The sequence below is a fragment of the Palaemon carinicauda genome, chromosome 33, assembly GCF_036898095.1.
Source record: "Palaemon carinicauda isolate YSFRI2023 chromosome 33, ASM3689809v2, whole genome shotgun sequence".
Lineage (NCBI taxonomy): Eukaryota > Metazoa > Arthropoda > Malacostraca > Decapoda > Palaemonidae > Palaemon > Palaemon carinicauda.
In genome coordinates this window covers 37749407-37756906 of record NC_090757.1, presented here as the reverse complement: position 1 = coordinate 37756906, position 7500 = coordinate 37749407, and positions in this window count along the sequence as shown.

The following is a 7500-nucleotide window of genomic DNA, read 5'->3' as shown; positions in this document are numbered from 1 at the left end:
TAGTTGAATCAGCAGAACTTCAAAAGTTCAAATTTGTAGCAAATGTTTTTATGTTGAACAGGCTGACTTGAGTCTCTTTATAGTTTACATATGATGTTGTTACTGTTTTTAGAATATTTGATCCTAATTGTTCATTGATTCCCATATCGTTTATTTACTTCCTTATTTCATTTCCTCACTGGGCTATTTTTCCCTGTTGGAGCCCTTTGGCTTATAGCATCGTGATTTTCAAACTAGGGTTGTAGCTTAGCTAGTAATACCTTGCAGAAAATGTTTTAATGTTGAACAGGCTGACATAAGTCTTTTTATTGTTTATATATGAATTATCTGTTTTAATGTTACAATTTTTAAAATATTTTATTTCGATTGTTCATTATTTCTCGTATAGTTTATTTACTTGCTGATATCCGAGAAATATAGTTCATTTACTTGCTGATATCCTATCCTCAATGGGTTATTTTTCCCTGTTGGAGCCCTTGAGCTTATAGCACTTTGCTTTTCCAAGTAGGGTTGTAGCTTAGCTAATAATAATAATAATAATAATAATGATACTACTACTACTACTACTACTACTACTACTACTAATAATAATAATAATAATAATAATAATAATAATAATAATAATAATAACGGAATCATAGAAGCGTTACGATAATCTACGTGTGGTAACCTCCACGTTTAGACTTGCACAACTAAGGTTTCCTTATAACACTCAAGTCGAAGGAGGCTGATCTCATGAACTGTTGCTTCATCCCAGAGGCAATGTGTTTCCGCCCTAAAGGTCTTTTTACGTCAGTAACGTCAGAAGAACATTCATACTCTATCATTCTCTTTAAAGGTTTAAAGGGCGCTCATGAATGGCAGAGGCAAGGGACAATCAAGCAGGACAATGCCTTAGAGGCTGACCATATACATATGAGCAGCGCCCAAGTCCCCTCTCCACCTAAGCAAGGACCAAGGAGGGACAGGCAATAGTGGGTGATGACTCAGCAGATAGACCCATGGGCTCCCCAAAACCCCCCAACCTCAGATCAAAAGGATGGTAAGATTGCAGACACTAAAGGCACTAACGAATTTGAGCAGGACTCGAACCCCCGTCTGGAAAACACCAGGCAGAGGTACCAATCAGCCGATTAAAGTTACACACACAAATTGATAGAGATGTGGGTACTCATTGCCTGTTTTTATTACTATTATTAAGATTCATCCTTATTAAGGTGCCAGTAGAAGTTACAAACATGAAAATTGATTAACATATGGCTGTCAGTCTTATTTTATTGACATTATTGGTATCCGGAATGAACAGCTACGTAGAATAAACTTGAAAGTTTCTTATTTCTTTTACATTATTTATATTCGGAGGGAACAGCTACATAGAATAAACTTGAAAGTTACTTTTTTTTTTTTGGCATTATTTATATTAGGAAGGAACAGCCACATAGGATAAAATTGAAAGTTTCTTATTTCTTTTACATTATTATTATTCGGAGATGAACAGCCACATAGAATAAACTTGAGTTTTTTTTTTTTTTTTTTTACATTATTTATATTCGGAGGTGAACAGCCACATAGAATAAACTTGAAAGTTTCTTCTTCTTTTTTACATTATTTATATTCGGAGTGAACAGCCACATAGAATATTGAAAGTTTCTTCTTTTTTTACATTATTTATATTCGGAGTGAACAGCCACATAGAATAAACTTGAAAGGTTCTTCTTCTTTTTTACATTATTTATATTCGGAGTGAACAGCCACATAGAATATTGAAAGTTTCTTCTTTTTTTACATTATTTATATTCGGAGTGAACAGCCACATAGAATAAACTTGAAAGTTTCTTCTTCTTTTTTACATTATTTATATTCGGAGTGAACAGCCACATAGAAATATTGAAAGTTTCTTCTTTTTTTACATTATTTATATTCGGAGGAACAGCCACATAGAATAAACTTGAAAGTTTCTTCTTCTTTTTTACATTATTTATATTCGGAGTGAACAGCCACATAGAATATTGAAAGTTTCTTCTTTTTTTTACATTATTTATATTCGGAGTGAACAGCCACATAGAATAAACTTGAAAGTTTCTTCTTCTTTTTTACATTATTTATATTCGGAGTGAACAGCCACATAGAATATTGAAAGTTTCTTCTTTTTTTACGATTATTTATATTCGGGAGTGAACAGGCCACATAGAATAAAACTTGAAAGTTTCTTCTTCTTTTTTACATTATTTATATTCGGAGTGAACAGCCACATAGAATATTGAAAGTTTCTTCTTTTTTTACATTATTTATATTCGGAGTGAACAGCCACATAGAATAAACTTGAAAGTTTCTTCTTCTTTTTTACATTATTTATATTACGGAGTGAACAGCCACATAGAATATTGAAAGTTTCTTCTTTTTTTACATTATTTATATTCGGGAGTGAACAGCCACATAGAATAAACTTGAAAGTTTCTTCTTCTTTTTTACATTATTTATATTCGGAGTGAACAGCCACATAGAATATTGAAAGTTTCTTCTTTTTTTACATTATTTATATTCGGAGTGAACAGACACATAGAATATAACTTGAAAGTTTCTGATTTTATTGTGTTTATTGATTTTCGGAATGAACAGCTACATAGAATAAACTTGAAAGTTTATTATTTAATTGACATTGTTGATTTTTGAATGAACAGCCACATAGAATAAATTTGAAAGTTTCTTATTCGGAATGAACAGCCACATAGAATAAACTTGAAGGTTTATTGATTAACGTAAATATCTTGGTAACCAACCTTTGTTGTATGATAATTAAAGAAAATTAAGGATATGATATGTCATTAATGATCGATTAACTAGGCATAGCATTTTAAAGTACAATTTATCTCTCTCTCTCTCTCTCTCTCTCTCTCTCTCTCTCTCCCCATGGTCAGGGTTCGAATCCTTGGCCGACTAGAATCTCGTATCAAAGAAGGTATTAAGAGTTATTTGGGGCTTATTTAGATATGATATATGATTATATATATATACACTGTATAGTATGTACCTATATATATAGATTTTATATGTATTTATAATATTTATATTGTATTATATATATATATATATATATAGTTATATGGATAGATAGATAGATATGCATGTGTGTAGGTTTTATATATACAATATATATGATATATGTACATATATATATTATATATAATATATATATGCATATATTTATATAATATATATATATATATATATATATATATATATTACTAGCTAAGCTACAACCACAATTAGAAAAGCAGGATGGTATATATAATCCCATGGGCTTCAACATGGGAAAATAGCCTAATAAGAAAGGAAACAAGGAAATAAATAAACTACAAAAGAAGTAATGAGCAATTGTAATATATGAATTATAAAATTTTAAAATAACAAGAGGAAGAGAAATAAAATAGCGTTATGTGTCCGAGTGTTCCCTCAAGCTACAGAACTCTATCTCCAAGGTCTATAGAATACTATAGACCTTGTCTATCCCAAGACAGTGGAAGACCACGGTAGATGAGCTAGAGAACAATGGTTTGATTTTGGAGTGTCCTCCTAGAAGAGCTGCTTACCATAGCTAAAGAGTCCTCTCTTCCCTTACCAAGAGAAAGTGGCCACTGAACAATTACAGTGCAGTACTTAGCCCCTTGAGCAAAGAAGAATTGTTTGGTAACCTGCGTGTTTTGAGATGAATAAGGATAGAGTAGAATCTGAAAAGAATAGGCGAGACTAATTGGTGTACGTGGTAGGCGTATGTAAAATGAGCTGTAACCAGAGAATGAATCCAGTGTAGTACTGTCTGGCCAGTCAAAAGGATCCAATAGCTCTCTAGCTGTAGTATCTCATATGGGTGGATGGTTCCCTGGCCAACCTACTGCATATAGATAAGTAGATAGATAGATAGACAGGTAGATATATATTCACCATAGGTGGCTTTCCCATTCTCGGGATGGCTCCCAAGGATGCTAAGTTTCCTGTTCTCTGTCATTCTCCTAGAATAAAAGTGGTAGCCCCTCTCCTCCTGTGGCTGTAATCACCCCCTCAGACACAGACGACTTAGCCACAGATAACAATTCACATAATTGGTTAACACGGTTCCATTATTATTATTATTATTATTATTATTATTATTATTATTATTATTATAATTATAATTATTATTATTATTGTTGTTGTTGTTGTTGTTGTTGTTATTATTATTAATATTATTTCTTGCTAAGCTACAACCCTAATTGGAAAAGCAGGATGGTATAAGCCCAGGGCTCCAACAGGGAAAATAGCCCAGTGAGGAATGGAAAATAGAATATTTTAAAAAGGGTAACAACATTACAATAAATATCTCCTATTTAAACTATAGAAACTTTAACAAAACAAGAGGAAGAGAAATAAGATAGAATAGTGTGCTTGAGTGTACCCTCAAGCAAGAGAACTCTAACCCAAGACAGTGGAAGACCATGGTACAGAGGCTATGGTACTACCCAAGACTAGAGAACAATGGTTTCATTTTGGAGCGTCCTTCTCCTAGAAAAGCTGCTTAATATAGCTACTAAGTGTCTTCTGCCCATACCAAAAGGAAAGTGGCCACTGGACAGTAAAGTCCTTTTTTTCCCCAGTCCTGTGTTAATCTGGTGTGGCTTGTATCCAATGAATTATTGAACATGTACACAGGCAGTCACAGTCAAATAGGTATTCGTGGAGCTAACTGGAATCTTATCGTTCACTTGGTTAATTTACATTTCAGACTATTTAAATGAATTCTAGTTTTGGTCATTGTAATAAACATCGTGAAATAGCCATTCATGCATGAAGATGATATTTTCTCTTTTAGATAAACAAATTTAAAAACAGCACGGATTTATGGCAACGTTACACGCCTGCTGAATCGTGTTCATATGCAATTTAAGAAATGTTTGTTCGTAAACCACTTGAAGCAAAGTGAAATATTTAGGCTTATCTTCAAGGTCTATGCATTGTTTGTATCCTGCGGGTATGTTTTAAAACATCATAATATATTGGTTATTCAATCATCCCTTAAAAGCTGAAGCATGAAATTAAGTCAACAAAAAGAGCAAAAAAACTTGTAGATTAACAAGTCGATGCCTACAGCGACCCCGGCACAGAATCTTGCAAAACTTGTATCCCATAAAAAATTGCTGTCTTCAGGTTCCATTAAGAAAATTCTTGTTGTAGAACATGAATAAACATAAGCAAAAACTAATTTCTGTCAAGCATCGCATAAGTAGCGAGAAAAGTGTGACAGAAACCATGAACTCGAACATACCACAGGAAGAATTGTCTATAAAAAAGTGATCAACAGAAAAATTACTTCGCTGGGCAACAGTCTTTTGGTTTAGGTGTTTTGACTTAGGCAACCGAAGAGTGTTTGTTTGGTTAATAGAGTTGATGATTTGAGGCGGTTATTTATCTCCTGATTTATTAGGGGAAGAGTCCAGAGGTCCACGTCAGATTTCTTTTCCACTTCGATGTCTTACCATACTTTCGTGTCTCCTTAGAGTAAGGGTCCGAGTTGGCGTGGACCCGGCTTTATGTAAACTAACTAATTATTATTATTATTATTATTATTATTATTATTACTTGCCAAGCAACAACCTAGTTCGAAAGGCAGGATGCTATAAGCCCAGGGTCTCCAACAAGGAAAATAGCCCAGTGAGGAAAAGAAAAAAGGAAAAATATTTTACGAGGAGTAATATCAAAATGAATATCTCCTATATAAACTATAAAAGCTTTAACAAAAACAATAAGAAGACAAATAAGATAAAATAGTGATAAACTCGGGCACTCCAAACTTACTTCTGTGTTCGAAGATTTTATGGTCTTTGTTTGAAATTACATGTTTGTCAAATCTACATTTTTCTATAACCAGCTGAATCGTGGTCAAGTAAAATATTCTTGGTTTCCATATTCTTAGAGTAAATTCAACGATGAGGATTATGACGTGCATGGCCAAGAACAAGTTTTTACTCACAATGAAGCGAATATGTTTTACGTTTGATTTTATAATAGATAGATTAGAGGGGCTCCATGTGATCCTTCAGAGTTTCAGATACATCATTCTTATTCATTTGTCAAAGGAAATAACTCCCGCTAATTTAAGAAGTTAAAGATTGCTCGAGTTAAAACCAATTCAAAGTCAAAGAACCATGGTAATGAATAGGTAAATTCTGATAGATGGAGTAACAACCCTGTTTTAAAAGGTTTTAAAAGCCGCCTCATGAGTGGCAAAGGCAAGGTACAGCGACATTGCCCTATCAAGTAGGACAATGCCCGAAAGACTGACCATATATGCATATAATCAGCGCCCAAGCCGCCTCTCCACCCAAGCTAGGATCAAGGAGGGCCAGGCAATGGCTGCTGGTGACTCAACAGATAGACCTATAGGCTCCCTCAAACACCCCATCCCCTATCTTACAAAGATGGTAAGGTTCCAGACGACTAGAGGCACAAACAAGTCTGAGCGGGACTTGAACCCCCGTCTGGCAAACATCAGGAAAGACGTTACCAATCAGGCCAGAGTAACCTTAAACCTTAACACTCTTCTGGATCTTTAGTTTCCTGGAAACAGGTTTAGAAACTTAAAAATGGAGCCCCGATGAACAGACACTGGTCTAGTTTTTTTTTTAGCAAATTTGCGTGTTGTAACGATATACAAATAAATATTTTTGTCTATTTAAGACGCACTTTGAAGATATAGATGCAGGTGCTCGCCGTTTCCAGAATAAAGAAAGAAAATATCTATCACTTGTACTAAAGCTTCGTGTTAGGATTCCATCGCTGAAATTTATGCTTTGGCATTCTTCATGGTTAAATAACCATTTAATTGATGTGATTGGTCAATTCATCATCATCATCATCTCCTCCTACGCCTATAGACGCAAAGAGCCTTGGTTAGATTTTGCCAGTCGTCTCTATTTTTAGCTTTTAATTCAATACTTCTCCATTCATCATCTCCAACTTCGCGCTTCATAGTCGTCAGCCATGTAGGTCTGGGGTCTCCAACGCTTCTAGTGCCTTGTGGAACCCAGCTGAACGTTTGATGAACTAATCTCTCCTGGGGAGAGTGAAGAACATGCCCAAACCATCTCCATCTACCCACGTCATGATCTCATCAACATATGGCACTCGAGTAATAGGGAGCATTCATCTTGAAGGCTATTGTCAAAATATTAGTCGGAATATTGTTATAACTGATTTCAGCCATAATAGAATAAATTATTTTATGTATTTTTTATGAGAGAGAGAGAAAGAGAGAGGAGAGAGAGAGAGAAGAGAGAGAGAGAGAGAGAGAGAGAGATATGATGTGATTGGTCAATTAATAGGAAGAATTTATCTTGAAGGCGATTGTCAAAATATTAATTGGAATATTGCTATAACTAATTTCTACCATACCTATATCATGCTAAAAGAAAAAATTATTTTATGTATTCTTAATGAGAGAGAGAGAGAGAGAGAGAGAGAGAGAGA